The sequence below is a fragment of the Delphinus delphis genome, chromosome 17, assembly GCF_949987515.2.
Source record: "Delphinus delphis chromosome 17, mDelDel1.2, whole genome shotgun sequence".
Classification (NCBI taxonomy): domain Eukaryota; kingdom Metazoa; phylum Chordata; class Mammalia; order Artiodactyla; family Delphinidae; genus Delphinus; species Delphinus delphis.
The window spans coordinates 18,122,616-18,141,358 of NC_082699.1; the positions used below are offsets into that span (position 1 = coordinate 18,122,616).

Consider the following 18,743-nt stretch of genomic DNA (forward strand, 5'->3'; position numbering starts at 1 on the left):
CCTTCAGTAATAAACTGACACTTAAAAGTGCTTTCAGATGATTTTGCTGAGTCACTGTGGTGCTGGGCATTAGGCTTTGAAATGCTGTTACATGGTCATGCGCATGCGCTGAGAGGGAACCTGCAGAACGATTTGCAACTGAGGTTTCGCTAAGGGTCAGTTTTCAGGATGTTTATATGAAAAACTTTCTACGCGATACTCTACCTGATCTGCTCTCACTTGGTCACAGCAATGTTTATCCCTCCCACACTGCTACCGATTTTCTGCTTCCCAACATTCCTCCAAAAAAGCTCCTTTTTCTTGCCCAGGGAGAGAGGTAGGCACTGATGCCAAAGCTGGAAGTTCCCAGCAGGAAGTGCTGACGCCCCACCTTGCTGATGCGGTTTCCGCTTCTCTTAAGACATTAGCTCTTTGCTGCCCCCTGTGGGTGGAGGTTTCTTTCCCCTCCAGGCTCTTTAGTTCCCAGTCTCACCTGGGGATGCCGGACTCAACGGAGCAGAAGAGAGACCGAACCAGTTTAAAGTCACAAACCACGTCCTCTGGTTACTGACTTTCGTCCGTTTTTGGTCTGTGGTTTTCTTCAGGTAGATTGAGTAGAGTCTTGTCCCTTCGCTGTTCCCTGGGGCAAGTCCAAGCAGACTGGCCTCAGGTTCTTTCTCCCAGCTTTAGATGTCAGAATCCCTCTCTTACTCTGTGTTTCCACGTTTTCCTTTCCTCCTCATTTAGTGACGCTGCACGGGCCAGGCTTGGTAAGTGGACCCGGCAAGAGGAAGATGAATAAAACGTGGTTCCCTGGTTTCAGCAGCTCACAGTGAGCTGGGGGAGACAGAAATGCAACTCATGGTGAGTGACTCTTCTTTCTGTCGTTTGTTTGTTTGTTTGTTTTCAGGGCGATGGCATCAGTTTTCTGGCTGAGTATGTTCCTGGACTGGGTCTAGTCAAATTGTATAGGTTATCAAGAAATGTTAGTGGTCGTTATTATTATTATCGTGCCACATGTCAAAAGCTTTTAAATGCCTCTAACTCGCAGAGTCCTTGGTTACCAGTAAAATGTGTGTAGGGAACGGGAACCTTAAGGAAAATTGTAAAGTTATTTTTAGATATTTCTGATTTTATTTTAGTTTTTGTTATTTTTGTGTTATTAAAAAACAACCCCCCTCCTGGATTAATTTGAAGCAAATCTCAGATATTATATATATTTCACATGAAAATATATATTTATAAATATTTATAAATGTAGGTATATTTAAATATATATAAATATTTCAGTATGTATTTCTAAAAGCTAAGGACTTTTTTTTTTACATCTTTATTGGTGTATAATTGCTTTACAATGGTGTGTTAGTTTCTGCTTTATAACAAAATGAATCAGTTATACATATGTTCCCATATCTCTTCCCTCTGGCGTCTCTCTCCCTCCCACCCTCCCTATCCCACCCATCTAGGTGGTCCCAAAGCGCCGAGCTGATCTCCCTGATCTCCCTGTGCTATGCGGCTGTTTCCCACTAGCTATCTATTTTACGTTTGGTAGTGTATATATGTCCATGCCACTCTCTCGCTTTGTCACAAGCTAAGGACTCTTTAAAAAGTAACCACAATACCATTATTACACCGAAAACTGTAGCAGCAATTCCTTAATGTTGTCAAATATCCGGTCAGGTTTCACTGATTTTATCATCAGCTTTTAATTTCATGGTTGGTGTGTTTGACTCGGGATCTTTTGGTAAGTCCATATGTTGAGGTTCCTCTTAAATCTTTTTTTATCTACAGGTTTCCCCTCATGTTATTTTTCCCTGCAATTTACTTGTTGAAGAAACTGAGTAATTTATCCAAGAGGGTTTTTCATAGCCTGGATTTTGCCAGTTGCTTCCCCTTGATTTTTAATATGTTCCTCTGTTATGTGTAGTTACATAAAACCGATCGTTAGAGCTAAAGGTTTAGGCTTGAGTTTAGAGTAGAAATGCCTCATAAGTGGTGGTGTGTACGCTTCTATCTGGAGACACGGAATGCTCGCTTCTTTCTGTTTGTGATGTGAGTGGCCCTTCATGGTTATTACCTTGACCCAATTTAGCTTGTTAGAGGTCGCTAAATGGTAATATTTTAATTCTATCATCGTTTCTTATGGCTAAGCTGGAATACTTTTCATAAAGAGAAGCTTCTGTCATTTGGTTACCCTGAAATGCACTTTGTATGGGAAAGGAAAGTAAAGGCTTGATTCTTTTCCTTTATTAATAGGTTTTAATGAATTTAACTACTGTGAAGATTTCAGAGGCTATAGTCTTCCTCACCCCTCTCGTTTTTCCTTTCCTTTGGTTACTCTGAAATCTAGAATTTCTCTCATTCATATTCTCTCTCTCTCTTTCACCCAACTTTGTGGAGCTTTGGAGAAAGAATTGCAGACTCAGTCACACTAAAGTACAAATGACTAATAACAACTTATAGTATGACTATTTCAGAGAGATTTTCTGTTGAACTTGCATCAATGTCTTAAATTAGAGAAATGAAAAGAAACTTCCTGGATAAGAATAGCATTTGTATGCACTTACTGTTCTGTGTCAGCTGCTCTAGTAAATGACTTACAAATGTTGTAAGGTGTTCATGTTACCCCCGTTTTACAGATGTGAAGAACAAGGCTCAGGTTGTTTAGGCTCAGCTAAAAAGTGGCAGAGGTGAAACTAAAACCTGGGTTGTCTGGCTACAGAGCCGGAGTATTGAATCTGCCTTTTCGATACAATTTCAGGCATCTTGAACAGGAGGAGAAGGGGATGAGGGAGAGAAGGGCTTCCCAAGCTTGAAATCATCAACCTGACAGACCCAAGTTATTCGTTGTGTCAATGTGTAAGGCAGAGCCTGGCAGTCACCCACAAAACCGAAGATTTGCCCCCAGGAGTGTTAACTGTGGAATGGTTCTCTGCCTCTGCAGCAGTAGTGATGATACCTCTGCCCCGTCAGGATCCTGTCTTCTTTTCCAGCTTCTCCTCCATCTTGTTCACTTGGGCCAGCCCCAGTGGCCTTTCTCCTGTTCCTCAAACACGCCAACCTCCTTTCAGTCTCAGGGATTTGCATCTGCTGCTCTTTCCCTGGATCTTTACATGCCCGGCTTCTCCTTGACATTTAGGTCTCAGCTTAAATGTCAGTCTTGCAGAGACACTTTCCCTGACCATCCTCTCTAAAGAAGCCACTCCCTACCCCCCAATCACCCTCTCTTTCCCAGTTCTCAGTGTCTTTTCTAGCTCTTATTACCACTTGAAAGTATCTTCCATCTTTGGCTACCAGAATGTAGGGGGAACGTGGCCAGTTTTGTCCACGGCTGGGACTCTGGAGCCTGGCACATGGTAAGCACTCAGAAAGCCTTTGTTGAATACATGAATCGGTTCAGGCATCCTTTGCTCGTTGCCTTCTACGTGGAGGCCTCACCAGCCCAAATCCATCACCACTGGTTCCAATTAATCACCAGAACTGCCACAGCTGTTACGATCTACGCTTCCACCTAGAAAGTCAAAGGTTTCTGCCTTTTGTGTTTATACCCAAAGCTTAACAAAAATGGTCAGATTTAGTTCCAGTTATGAATTAGGCTGAGGTCCAAGATGATTCATATTTTAACTGAAACCTGTTTGCTCAAGCTAGTCTGTTTCCTCTGACATAGATTGTGCTGGGAAGAGGAAAGAGGTAGGGGAGCATGTTTTTAGGCCATGTTTCATAGCAGATCCATCTCACTCCTCAGTTTTGAAACGTGGCATCTGTCTTATTCGGCCTGGGTTGCTCTAACAAAATACCTAGACTGGTGGCTTAAATAACAGACATTTACTTCTCATAGTTCTGGAGGCTAGAAGTCCAAGATCAAGGTTCTGGCAGATTCAGTTCCTGGTGGGAGCTGTCTTCTTGAGGTGTCCTCACAAGGCAGAGAGTGAGAGAAGGAGCTCTGGACTCTCTTCCTCTTCTTACAAGGCAGGTAACCCCATCATGCGGGTCCCACCCTCATGACCTCATCTAAGCCTGATTACCCCTCAAAGACCTCACTTCCAAATACTATCACGTTCAACGTATGAATGTTGGGGGATACAAGCATTCAGCTCATGGTAGCATCTCTCGAATTCTCCCTTCTTGATGTGAACCTTGAATGCCTCTAGGCGAAAGAAAATGATGACAGAAATGGAAGCATCTCAGACATTCTTCCAAAGTTGGATGGCAAAAGCTCTTGATGGCCCATGAAAATAAATTGGAAGCTGATGGGTTTGCTCAGTTAACCGGTGGCTTAGGAGACAGTTCACAGGGCAGTGCAGATACACCTGTATCAGAATCACCTGGCGGGGGAGGGGGTGTTTAAATGCAAATTAGTAAACCACAGAGCTGCTGAATCAACATCTTGGGGGATGGGGCTTGCGGGCCCCATTTTGACAGGTACTCAGGTGTGTCTTATGTTCCCTAAAGTTTGAGAACCACTGTCGTTAGAAGTGAGATTGTACTTTATCACAACTTACTTATCCCGAGGAGCCTGAGGTAAGTCGCCTCGATCACGATGTCATTTCATGCTAGGGTTTTTGCTTCTGACCCGCTTACTTTCTATGTCACAGGGGTGTGAAAAGTGAGACTTCCTGACCAACAAAAGATGTCTCCAAACATTGCTAGAAGCCTCCCCTGTCAAGAACCTCCTTTGCTTTTTTAGATGCGGCCTTTATTTATTTATTATTATTATTATTATTATTATGTTGGCCATGCTGAGCCACTTGCAGGATCTTAGTTCCCTGACCAGGGATCGAACCCAGGCCCCCTGCAGTGGAAGCACAGAGTCCTAACCACTGGACCGCCAGGGAAGTCCCAAAATGCTGCCTTTCTCTTTCTTACCGGAGGAAAGGCATAGTTTATCCTCACCTAGATGTAAACATTGTTTAATATTCAAAGTAATAATTGGACTCAGACATCTCTCTCCTGTTTCTTCTTGTCTGTATGGGTCTTTCTCTGAAAGATTCTCCCCTGACCACTAATTTCTCTTTATTATTTTCCCCCTGCTGCTCTGAACCGTCTTGATCCTTCAAGAGCAAATTCAAGTCTGTCTTCGTCCACTAAACTCCCGTCTAAGTCAGGCTTTTTTCCTCCCTTGAATTCCCGAAGTTGTTGTACCATATTGCTTAGGACTTAATTGTGTTCTCCTGTGGTATAAATTTGAAGACAAAGAGCTTGAAGGTACCTTTGTTGAGTACTTGGTAAACACCTGATAAGGGCAGGTTGATTGGTTGGTTGATTGGATCCTTAGGTGAACATTGCAGAACAATGGGGTGGGACGCAGCTGAGTTGAGCTCATGAAGGAGGGAAATTCAAAAGGAAACATTACGAAGTTTCTGGTACATATTTATACTACTGATGGGAGGACTGATTTTTTGGCAGCTGTAGACTTATTAGTCTACCTAATATGTTTAAAAACAGGTCTTACCTAGAAACATAAATCTTTATGCCTTTATTTCCTCAAGTTTAGTAGTGAGGCAATACCAATGTGTATTTATAAAAGTATGTTTTTTAGGCATAAATGAAGCAGGGCTTTTTAGAAAACTTTAGAAAGGAACTGAAAATTAATTCCTGTTTCAGAAATAAGGTTATATACATTTTCTTGTTCCATCCTAAAAAGGTTTAAACAGTTCTCTGCAAAATTCTGTCCAGATATATTTCTTTGGATCTAATGAAAATGAGATCTAATTTTCACCTTATGTTTAATGTTGCTGAGGGCTGACTAGAGAAGTTACTGGTAACTACTTTTTTATAAATTAATTTTTATTGGAGTATAGTTGATTTACAATGTTGTATTGCTGGGAACTACTTTGAATGTAAGACGTGCCTTTTTGTCTGGCAATTTCTCATGACTGCCTTCAGTCAGGGAGGGAGGAGAGAAGGAGACTGAGAAACAAAGTAAGCATCTTAAAAGTTTGATGTTTTTCTGTTCTATGTTGCGGACTGCAGCCTTCCAGTCCGTACTTAAGTGTCTCAAAGAGATGACGCTATGATACCATTCTAGCCCCTCTCTAAAAACATGAGCTGCTCTCTTCCCCTTTCTGTTTCTACATGGATCACCAAGTAATTATCCTGTTAAGAGAACTAGGTTTGAAAGTGTTCCTTAGCCTTATCTTATCACCTCCCCCACTCCCAGGCATCTGGCTTGTTGTGTGGGCATCCATCACTCTGGAAAAACCCTTTGAGGCCTTGCCAGCCCTGCGCACAGACATTTTCTTCGAGAGCCAGCAGGGGTCAGCTGGAACATCGGCTGCTCTGGCCGCTGGTCTTGCCAACACCAGGACAGCACAAGGAGCCATTTGTTGGTTCCCTGAGCTGAGACAGAGCAGTTGCTGAGTCTTCAGAGATGTTTTGCGTGCCTTCCCTACCTTTTCGCACTGCCCCCTGCTTTGCACCACATCATACCCCTAAGCGTTCACTCCTTCCTGGGCTCAGTACCCTTTCTTCCCTCCCATCAACATCTAAGCAAACGCCACAAACCATCTCTTTTCCCCACTGGAGTGGAGCTTTTCTGTCTCTTTTAAATTTAAGCTCTGCAGTAGTTAATTTTACAGTTTTATCCATGTGAACGTGCTATGGCCTCTCTCTTGCCATTCGCTGACCTTGACCCCGGTGTGGGGGAATTCCAGCTTGTGGCCTAGAGGGAGGGAGACCTGGGGGAGAGAAAGGTGCAGAGGAGAGATCTGCTAGGAACCATCCCATGACCCACCAAAGGGTTTTGGTGTCCTAGTCTGAAGAGAGCGAAAATCCCATATGCCTCAGGGACCAAGCTCCCATCCTTGAATTAGTAGTGACAGAAAAGCTGGTGGCCGTGAACTGCCCAAAGGGTCATGCATTGTGAGAACTGTTCCTTGCAATATTTTTTTCAGTGGGCTATTTTACTGAGACATCTCTTACCTGAAATCCTCAAAACTGGGCCAGCTACATAATTTGTGGGATCCAGTGTAAGATGAAAATGTAGGTCCACTTGTTCAAAAACTATTAAGAACTTCAAGTCGTTGACTATAGAGGATTAAACCAAGCACAAGGCCCCTCTGAGGAGCCCGGAACCCGGTGTGACTGCAGGTCGTACACCTACGATTCCAGCTCTGCTCCAAACATACGTAGGAAAGCCCTTCCTTGTCCTGGACCAGGGGCTCAGTGTGAGGGCTCCACATCTGATTTCTCCCCTGTCCTTAGGAGCCAGTGTCCTGGAGAGGGAGAGAGATACACAGGGAGAGTATGTGAGACTTTACTCGACACATACAGGACATACACTGTTTTAAGCTCGAGATTCTGCAGTAAACAGAACAAAATCCTTGCCCTCATGGGGTCTGAAATCTAACTGGGAAGACAACAGCTAACAAACAGGCAAATTACCTGCAGGTAGTGTGTCAGATAGTGACAAGTACCACGGAGGGGTGCCAACGTGGAGGGGTGGCGTCTTGCGATTTTATGAGAGGTGGTCGAGAGGGGCTATTTGAGTAAAGGCCTGGAGGGAGTAAGGGAGTGAGTCATGCAGGTATCTGAGGGGTGAGCATTCAGGCAGAGGGTCTAGCAAGTGCAAAGGCCCTGGGGCCTCTCAAGTTTGAGGGAGAGTAGAACAGTGTGGCTGGCATGGTCGATGGGGGTTTGGAAGGGGTAGAAGTGGAGAGGGGAGGCGAGATCTCACGCAGCGAGGACTTTGGATTTTACTCCGGATCAGATGGAAGCTTTGGGTGTTTAGAGCAGAGCAGGGTCGTCATCTGACTTAGGTTAAAGGGCTCCCTCTGTACTCTGTTGAGAAGAGATTGTGGGTGCAGAAGAGTGAAAACTGGGTGACCAGTGAAGAGGCTCTTGCAGTAATCCAAATGGCTTTGACCAAGCTGCTCCTGGTGGAGGTGATGAGAAGTGGTCAGATTCTAGAAGTATTGTAATCTTAAAAGGACAAGGGTCCCAGTCTGTCTTGTTTATCATTGTAATACTGTTGCCAGACACATGGTCTGGCACATGTAGGTGCCCAATAAATATGTATTAATGAGCCAGGAGTGAATACAAATTAACACGATTTCTTATAAGATGTGAGAAATAACGTTAGAAGAATGAAATGAGGCAGAATACCTTGCCAGCGTTTTAGAATTTTTTATCCCCATTTTGCTTCAATGAAATCTGCAAAAATGTTAAAGGTCAGTTCAGCTGAAATAAATTACTCCTCTCAAGGCCATACAGCCCGTCAGCCTAAATACGCTAAAATGGACAGTAAGACTGTATTTTTAGTGTGTGATCCATAGGTGGCGCTGTCTCTCGTTAGGGCTTCCTCTCCACTAGGTCACGTGCATGAGGCCACTTACACAGTGTTAAATGCAGTTTTTCTTCCTTTTTTTTGAAAGAGTGTTTTATCGCTTTTTTTTTTCATTTACATTTTTTGGCTGCGTTGGGTCTTCGTTGCTGTGCGCAGGCTTTCTCTAGTTTTGGCGAGCGGGGGCTACTCTTCGTTGCAGTGGGCGGGCTTCTCACTGTGGTGTCTTCTCTTGTTGTGGAGCACGGGCTCTAGGCGTGCGGGCTTCAGTAGTTGTGGCTCACGGGCTCTAGAGCGCAGGCTTGGTAGTTGTGCCAGGGCTTAGTTGCTCCGCGGCACGTAGGATCTTCCCAGACCAGGGCTCAAACCCGTGTCCCCTGCATTGACAGGCGGATTCTTAACCACTGCGCCACCAGAAAAGTCCCTAAACGCAGCTTTAGCTGGAGTTTATACTTGGTCTGTAGAAAATTAGATTAGCTTCTTCAATGATATGGTAAGTCTCTCTCGGAATTATATGTACAAAACTAACATTTGAAAATGTCATTCTTCCTTAATGGAACACTTAGATTATTATTTAAATGATAGAAAATTCGTCTCAATATTGGAAATACAGCAGTGCCTACATGTTGTAGAGACCTTCACTGATCGATGACTGTTTAATTTTATTTCCTTCTCTGTGTGATTCTGGTATATGTATGTATGTATATATATGTGTGTATATATATATTTTTGAGGGATTTTTGTAAAAAGACTATTTGTGAAAAGACCACATAAGGTATGATAAGACTTATTTTCCTTACTGAATTTGTGCAGGGAGGTGGAAGTACGGGAAGGGGTGGCGTAGGGAGGGGGTATCAGGAGGAGATGAAGCTGCAGTAAAATTCAGGAGGCTGTGAGGTTTTGTGGGACAGCCTGTGCGCACTCTTCAGATGGTAAGCTTCCTCCAGCTGTGGCCCTTCTCCAGCCGCTAGGCCATCTTTCTCCACCCAGAAAGCTTGCTGAAGCTGCACCACCTGGCAAGGTTGCTTCCCCTGGAGCCGTGAAGCTGGCTAGTTCTGTCTTGTCCAATACCTACCTCCTTGCCATTGGAGTTGGTCATCCCAGATGAAACCTGGCCGAAGTCAGGCGTTCTGAGATTCCTGTCTTTTCAGTCTTGAAGAATCGGACGATGAAAGATTCCAGTGAATCCATGGCTTTTCTCTGCGCCAGGAGGAGTAAACATCCCCCTACAAGATGACTCGTGTCCCCTAGAGAGTCCCCAGGTGGTTGTAGAGCTGTGGGCCTCTGAGGATGAGACTCTGTTCTTCACAGGATTAGGATGCAGAGCTCCCAAAATGTAAGGCCTTCAGGACTGCCTCTGCCAGGACCTGTAAAAAGTGCTCAGGCCAAGAGAGTGGCTCAGGTTGCTTTCTCTCCCAGCAGTAGATTCAGCAGATGTGTGCTGTGAGCCTACCACATGCCAAGCATTGTGCTGGGGAAACAGCAGGACACAATTTCTATCCTTGACCTTCCCTTAGAATACATCTCCCTCCTCTTGGACTCATTTGTAGCCAGATTTTCCTTTCATAATACTGCTTGTCTTTGGTTCTTGCTGAAAAGTTTCCTGTAGTCCAGGGCTGGACAGTGTTGTATCTTTTCACCTCCCCATCATTAATGTTTTGTCTTTGTGCCATCTCCTGGGTGACAAGCTGGCTCCCAGAACCTCTAGGCATCATGTCCTCGTTCAAGGCAGATAGAAGGGGCTGCACCAGCTACGTCTGTTTCTTTGATCAGAGAAGTGTGTCTTCCCATAGGCGCTCAGCAGACTTCCTGTATCATTGCATCGCCATCTCTAGCTAAAAGCAACACCAGGGGGATGGGTACCTGGCTTTGGGAAGAAGAATTTTGGGAACGGCTCCTGATGTAGCCAGCTGCGAACATCTGCCCCAAAGGCCATTCTCTCCAGTCAGATCATGCTGTTCCGTACAAGTTGCCGTAACATGTCGACATCCGGGTCATTCTGTCACATCCATTTGCTCTTGGGCCACCGTTTCCTTCCTGTCTCTGTTGCCTGTTTTCATCCTGGCTGCCTCTCTCTGCCGCATCAGTGACTCCTGGCCTTAGAGTGGCTTGACCTTGACCACCTGTTCATCCCTCCCCCACCTCCAGCTCTCAGGCGGCCACTGGACACAGTGCTGAGCAGACGTCTTCCCCCAAGCTTGCTCTCCTCCTCCTGGCCTCCCGTGAGCGGGTCATGAAAGTCTGTCTCCTCTGTCGCTATCATTGCAATCACTGGATTCAGCCTGCATTCCTCCCTCTCTTTCGCCTCTGACACCCAGAGGTCCCTGAGTCCCGTGCATCTCATCTCGGGAATAGCTCTTGCCGCCTCCACTCCCTTTGCCTGGCCCCAGTTTCCCTTCAAGTCCTGATTGCCTCATCCTGCTTCAAGCCATCCTCCAGACTGCCATGATTATCTTTATGTAACTTGATTTGATCGTTCTCTCTTGACTAAAAGGCATTCACGGTTCCTTATTGTTTGAGTATGACATAGAAGCATAGCATTCAGATCCCATCCTGCCCAGCCCGTCACTCCAGCCCCACCTCCTCCGTGCTCTTTCCCTTGTCACTCGTCACTCAAGGTCTTCAGTTTCCCAGATCAGTCTCAGGGCTTTGCTGTCGGGAACACTTGTTCTGCCCTCCCCGCTCAGTGACCTCCTTCTCGGCCTTATGGACCCGGCTCAAATACAACCTCTCTAGGGTGGTTTCTCTCAAACCGAATCATGTAGCCTTCTTGTCTCCTATTGTACTGTTGGTATCACATTTGCGACGTGGTTTTTCACATCCATATCCATCTCCTTTGAGAGAATCAGTCTCTCTCTCTCTTTTTTTTGGGGGGCGGGTTGGCGTGCAGCATGCGGGATCTTAGTTTCCTGACCAGGGATCGGACCCATGCCCCCTGCAGTGGAAGCACGGAGTCTTAACCACTGGACCGCCAGGGAAGTCCCAAGAGAGAACCCATCTCTGATGCAGCTTCACATCTTCAATAACTGCCGCAGGGCCTGGTATCATAGCAGGTGCCCTGAAGATGTTTGTTGAACAGACATTTTTGAACTACTGTGGAGAGCAGTGGAGGAGATTTTCTGAATGTTGTGTGTTTGGTACATTCTTCACATGCGGTCGGTATGAATCCTGAAAGTTTAGTGAAGAAAACTTCAGAGAACAAATGTTTACTGCAGTGGAGAGCTCTTCAGTTTCCAGGATCGGAGGTGGTGTGTGTGGTTGGTGTTTTTAGAACAAGGCAGTGGCTCAGCCCCGTGGGAGCAGATTGCATGAGACAAGCACCCAGAATGGGGGAGATGATGCCAGCCAATCTGTCAGATTTCATCATCTGCTGGTCTTGGGCTGGGAAGATTCCTAATACACGCCTCTCAGACTTAACGTCTTGTGAGGGACCGCCTTCAGTTTTCATCTTCTGCAGGATACGTATACAACCCATCTAAAAATAATATTTTAAGAAAGTATATTATTTATTTCAGGTCTAGTAAATGAATCTTGGTGTATTGGATTTATTAAACATGGATTCGGATCATTTCTGCCCTGTGAGGAAATCTACAGGCATGGGGAAGAGGCAGATCTCTTTTATGGTTATAGACTTCTTAGTCAGCCAAGAAATAACATTTGTTTTCTTTTAATTTTACACTGCTAAAATTGCAATTATATAATTGTGAAAAAGCAGTTTGGGTAGTAGTCCATTTAAGACTCAGTGGTAGAGGGAGCTGTTACTGTGGACCAAAAAAAAAAGATCAGTGATTTTATTTATTTTTTTAATCTGGGAAACCTACTTGCTGGTGGGTGTGGGCATTGGCAGATAAAGTGTGTGGGTTGGTAAGTTGTTTGTATATACTTGCATGACTGTAGGTGAGTGTGAGTGTGTGTGTGTGTGTGTGTGTAGATCAGTAGTTACAATAAAACCTCTTAAGTTTAGAAAAACGGTGAGAATGACGTCGTGAACTCATGGACACGCATCCATCATGTGTAAACATATATACTGCCTTTCTGTACTAAAAGTACAGTGATTGCACTTGCCTTGTAACTGATCTCCAGGCTTCTGTCCACGTTCTCCTTAATCAGCTCAGAGAGCCTGTTAGGTTTTTCAATACACCAGTCAGGTGATGTCAATTCTCTGCTCCAAACCCTGAGCGACTCCCTATTTCCCTCAGAGTAAAAGGTCTCCTTTAACAAATAGATAATATTTGAAACATATTATAAATGGGTTAGATATCTTTCCTGCACAGTTTATGTTATTAATTTTCTTTTCAGTGCTCCCTTTCAAACATGCTACAAAAGTAACCTTCAATCAAGGTTTAATTACTGTTATTTTCAAAGCAATTGTGTCTGAAATAATGGGGTTTTACTGAAAGTTTTCTAATTTTTTAGTCATCGAAGTTGATGATAGTTCTTTCCATCAAGTCGAAACAAAGAAGAGGACAAAGCAGTATAAATATAATCTCTTAGGTACTTTCCTAGAAAAATATATCATCTTCTGGTTCAACTGGAAAAATAAGCAATTGGTAGTTGCTAATGAGCTGGTACTATTCAGGATTTTTTGAGGTGAACTTCCATTTTTAAAATAGAAAAGAAATTATTCTGATGGGTTTAAGTATATCATCTCTTCTGCATTCCACACATGGCTTTGTATGAAAAAGAAAGACACAGTTCTAAATGGGTGACTTGGCAGGAATACTGGTGATAGATGATTTTATGGGAGACGGAGTGTGTGTGATAGGAAGAGCAAGCTTGGCCTTGAATGTAGAACTCTGGCCCCTTTGGACCAAATACCGAGAAAGAACAGTGTGCGTTTCCCAGTATTGTTGCTCCAAAGGTGTGGCCACATATCAAAAGCAAAAATCCATTGCTGGAACAATGAACTTGAAGTTGAAGAAGAATGTTGTAAGGCTCCCTTTTATGTAATGAACTGAGTCCAGGTTTCATATGTGTGATGGCTTAATAGCTGGTAGGTGACCTTTTATTATTTTTTCTTCCATTTAAAAGATTAAGCTGTATTCAGAACAGAGTTGAAGAGAGAACAAAGAGTCAGTAAGCTAGTAGCATAATCTGTTGAGTCATGAGAACATAAAGGCTTCCACACACACAGAAGAGCTCTGCTTGGCTTACGCACAAGTCTGTCCCTTAAATGCCAAAGGCAGTGTCACGTCTTCTTCCCTCCCTAAAGGCTTAGTGCCAGGCACTTGAGCCCCTTTCCTCTTTTTATCATTGAGGTTTTCCTATCCTTTCTGTAGATAAAAAAAAAATTCTTCTCACTCCCCTGAAACTGCCCGTGAAGGTCGCCGTGGCCTCCACTTTGCTAAGTCTAAAGCTCAGCTCTCCGCCTTTGTCTAAATTGGCCTCTCAGCAGAGTTGACACCCTTGATGACTCTCTTCTGGCAAACACTTTCTTCTCTTGACTTCCAAGACCTCATACCTCCCCGGTTTTCCACTGACGACTCCTTCCCAGACACTTGCTGCTTCGTTCTCTCTCTGTGGACGTGGCCAGGGCTCAGACCCTACAGCGCTTGTTCTTCTCGACTTGACTCCCTCCCTTGGGAACCTCGTCTGGTCTCCTGGCTTTACAGGCTCACGACCACGCGGCCATCTCTGGCCCACATCCCTGAATTCCAGACTCATGCAGCCAACCATCTCTTCTGTGTCTCTACACTTCCATCGTCATGTGTCTAGACCCGAACCCTAGATCTGTCCTTCAAGTCAACGTCCCTTGGAGTCTGTTGCATATCAATGAAGGACAACTTCATTCTTCCAAGTGCAGGAAACATCCCTGACTCCTCTCTTTCCCTCACATTCTACATCTAAGCCTTCGAGAAATCATGAGATCCAGATCTTATTACACGTCTCACCACCTCATTGTTACCCCTTTTAGTCTGACCCACCAGAGCCCCTTGCGTGGGTGATTGCACTTGCCTTGTAACTGATCTCCAGGCTTCTGTCCACGTTCTCCTTAATCCGCTCAGAGAGCCTGTTAGGTTTTTCAATACACCAGTCAGGTGATGTCACTTCTCTGCTCCAAACCCTGAGCGACCCCCTATTTCTCTCAGAGTAAAGGCCACAGTCCTTCTCAAGGCCTGTAGGGCTCTCCTAGATCTGCCCTTTTCCCTACCCATTGCCTCTCTGGCTTCCTCTCCTAATAAATCATTCACTGCAGGTACAATGGCCTCTGATTTTCCTTGACTATTCCAGATGTGATCTGTTTCCATTTTAGGGCCTTTGCACCTGTGTTCCATCTGCCTGGAACGTCCTTCCCCAGACATGTGTGTACTTAACTCCTTCATTTCAAGCCCTTTCTCCAATGTCACCTTCCTGATGACCCTAAGGGCCACTGCAGTCTGCAACCCCCCAGCACTCCTCATCCCCCTTTTCTATCTTTTTCCATAACACTTATCCTCTATTAACATACTGTATAACATGCTTATTTATTACGCTTATTATTTTTCACTGTTAGCTTCTCCAACTAGAATGTAATCTTCACGAGAGCAGGGAATTTTGTCAATTGTATGTCCTAACATCTAGTATGGTACGTGGCACAAGTTCTCAGTAGATACGTGGTGAATGAATAAAAGAAAGTTGTGGATGCTGGGAGCCACGGGCTGGCTTTCTCCCAGGTACTATGACTTGTTCTCTCTCAAGCCTTTTTTTTCCCTCAAGACCCCACTTTCTGAAGTGTTTGTTGTACGGGCTGGGGCAGGAGTGAAGTCTCCCTTGGGATGGTTTCTGGGAGAGGGAGGAAAAAGAGAGAAGGGAGCGCCTCTTCTGCTCGTGCCGTAATGAGTTGGCTTGTATCAACTTGAGTGATGGAGCCAGGTGGTCAGAGGGCCTGGCCTGGTCTGATGTAGTTTGTATTCTGATGTTTTTACTTAACGTTATGTCATGAGCACTTCCCCACTTTTTTCTCTTCTGTTTTTTTACGAATGTTATTCGGATGGCTACATATTTAAAATACAGTCCTGATGACTCAGCCCCGAAAGCTGACATATGTAAGCATGGAGATGATCTTGGATTGCTTTTAAGAACCAACGGGTAAGGTAACAGTTAAGAGCACTGGTTCGAGTTTGGCTCTCTGGGTGGAATCCTGCCTCCGGCCCCTCCCAGCTGTGTGACATTAGGCGATTCACTGAACTCAGCCTTAGTTTCCTCCTCTGTCAGACGGCAATAGTAACAGTGCCTGTACAGTACCTGGATCTGTCACGGTAGCAGGATTGTTCTGGAGAATGAGAGTTCATGGTTATAAAGCACTTGGAACCTTGCTGCCCCGTGTCTTCTTCAGACCAGCATGATTAGCAAGCCCTGGGGTGGGGTGGGGGGGCTGGTCAGTAATGCAGACTCCTAGGCCCCAGCCCAGACCTGCCGAATCTGAATCTGTATTCTCACAAGCTCCCCAGGTCTTCCTGTATACACTAATGTCTGAGAAACAGTGACTTCAAATGGTGACTGGGACATATTGAAAACTACATGACGTTGGTTCAGTTTTGGAGCAGTTCCAATTTTGGACCAGTCAGACCTCTGAAACTTCTTTCTTGTCTGTGTCAAGCAAGCTTTTCTAATAAGTACCTGTGGGATCCCAGGCCCCTCACTGTACATCTCTGGCCTTCAGCTTTCTCATCTGTGATGTGAAAGTCAGAAATGAGTAATTTCAGAAGCATCCTGCCAGCTCTGGCCTTCTGGGATTCAGTACTCCTTATCAGTTCACATTTTACCGACCAGAGAGTTTAAAAAGACCAGGATTTCTTTTGGAAACTGGATAAGAGTAAGGCCTTGGAAAAATGTTCACAAATATTCTTGTGGTGCAAGCTAACCATGCCAGAGTTATTGGTCTTTTTTTTTTTTTTAATCTCCAAGTACATCTTATTCTGTCGTAATGTCTGTTTGACATCACTCTCTAAGAACCAGCAGGATCTTGGTGCTTTTGGTGGAAGCTACTCCATCATTAACCTTTTTAGAACAAAAAACAGTGCCTTTAAAAATTATCTATCTTTTGGTGACATAATTGCTTCATAGGCTATATATTAGAGAGAGCAACAAATTCTAAGAGATTAATCTTCTAAAATGTAGTCAGTAATCATGGTCTGTTAGTCTGGAAAGGCTCCTAGAAAATAGCTCTTATTTTATAGACCAGGAAAATGAAAAGGATGGTGCCTCTCTTGAAAACATTTCCATAACCACTTTCAAGATTTCCAGCATCTTTCCACCATCACCATTGACAGAATGGAGGTCAAACTCCTTGGGCTAGTTGGTAGTCTTGACTCATCTTGATTTGGCCTCAGATCATCTGTTGTGGACTGAATCGTGTTCTCCCAAATTCATATATTAAAGCCCTAGCCCTCAATGCATCTGTTTTTGGAGATAGGGCCTTTAGGGAGGTAATTAAGGTTAAATGAAGTCATAGGGGGTGGAGCCCTAATCCAATAGGACTCATGTCCTTATAAGAAGAGGAAGAGACACCGGAGAGCTCTCTCTCTGTGTACACACAGAAGATAGGCCACATCTGATACACAGTGAGGGGGTGGTGGTCTATAAACCAGGAAGAGAAATCTCACCAGAAACCAACCCTGATGACAGCTAATCTTCAGAACTATGAGAAAACAAATGTCTGTTTTTTGGTTTTTTTTTTTTTTTACAATTTAAAAGTTTTTTTTGTTTTATTATTTATTTTGGTTGTGCCAGGTCTTAGTTGTGACAGGCAGGCTCCTTAGTTGTGGCTCACAGGCTCCTTAGTTGTGACACATGTGCTCCTTAGTTGTGACTCACAGCCTCCTTAGTTGTGGCATGCGAACTCTTAGTTGTGGCATGCATGTGGGATCTAGTTCCCTGACCAGGGATTGATCCCGTGTCCCCTGCATTGGAAGGTGGATTCTTAACCACTGCACCACCAGGGAAGTCCCAAATGTCTGTTGTTTAAACCACTAGTTCATGGCAGTTTATTACAGCAGCCTGAGCAGACTGACACATCATCCTTTCAACTTTGTTATAGCTCCCCTTGGGTCCTCCTCTCCTCCTAGGTGTCCAGGACTTGCCTTCTTCCATGTCTTTGCTCCTGGATCCTCTTAGGGTAGCTTTCCTCTCTATTGATGGTGTCAAAATCTTAGTAGGGTCTTGGCAGATGTAATTCGTTAAATAGGGTCTCTGCAGATGTTATTACTTCAGGGTTTTGAAAGGAAATCACATAGGGGAAAAGGCCATGAAGATAGAGGCAGAGATTGGAGTGATGCTGCCACAAACCAAGGAATGCCAGGAGCCACCAGGAATTGGAACAGGCAAGGAAGGATACTCCTCTAGAGCCTTCAGAGGGGAACACAGCCCTGCTGATACCAATGTTAGCCTTTTGGCTTCCAGAACTGTGAGAGAGTAAATTTCGGTCCCCAAGTTTGTGGTAATTTGTTATGGCAGCCCAGGAAGCTAATATGCCTTTTTTTCTTTTATTCTTTTAATTTTGTTGAAGTATAGTTGATTTACAACGTTGTATTAATTTCTGCTGTACAGCAAAGTGACTCAATTATACATATATATTCTTTTTCATAGTCTTTTTCATGTTTTTTCCATTATGGTTTATCACAGGATATTGAATATAGTTTTCCCTGTGCTATACAGTAGGACCTTGTTGTTTATCCATCCTGTATATAATAGTTTGCATCTGCTAATCCCAAACTCCCAATCCTTCCCTCCTCCACTCCCCTCCCCCTTGGCAACCACAAGTCTGTTCTCTATATCTGTGAGTCTGTTTTTTTTTTTGTAGACATGTTGATTTGTGTCATATTTTAGATTCTACATATAAGTGATATCATATGGTATTTGTTTTTCTCTTTCTGACTTACGTCACTTAGTATTACTAACTTCACTTAATATTCCATGTTACTGCAAATGGAATTATTTCATTCTCTTTTTATGGCTGAGTAATATTCCATTGTATATATGTACCACATCTTCTTTATCCATTCATCTGTTGATGGACATTTAGGTTGTTTCATGTCTTGGCTATTGTAAATAGTGCTGCTGTGAACATAGGGGTGCATGTATCTTTTTGAATTATGGTTTTGTCTGGGTATAGGCCCAGGAGTGGGATGGTTGGATCTAATATGCCTTTTCTGACACTCCCAGGGTGAAGTTCCCAGAAACCCTGTACTTTTTCCCTAGACTTTCCACCTTCTGGAATAGGATATTTAAGTGCATCCTATTGTTTCACCAAGACTGGGTTCTGGAGGGGAGGATCTTTGAGCCAAGAAAATGCTCATCACAGAGTTTTGGATATTGCAGCCTTCATGGTCCACAAAAATGTCAGTGCTGGACTGTTATATTTCCTAAGGGAAGTACTATAATGTTAATTGCCGAGGACAAAAATCTCAGAATGATGAAACCTGCACGTGTTACTATCCAGATTAATTTACATGGAAGTATGTAGTAGAGAATGAGAGTTTTCTGTACAACTGATTTAGTGGTG

The 18,743-nt window shown here is 44.1% G+C and overlaps 1 long non-coding RNA gene across 1 annotated transcript in view; it reads left to right on the top strand.

Annotated features, from left to right (window-relative positions):
* Positions 1-724: 724 nt before the first annotated feature.
* Positions 725-18,743, top strand: part of LOC132413072 (uncharacterized) — a 135,936-nt gene continuing 117,917 nt past the window's right edge. Inside the window, exon 1 of the long non-coding RNA XR_009516591.1 lies at positions 725-843. This is a non-coding gene — a long non-coding RNA (uncharacterized lncRNA). The remainder of the gene's footprint in view (positions 844-18,743) is intronic.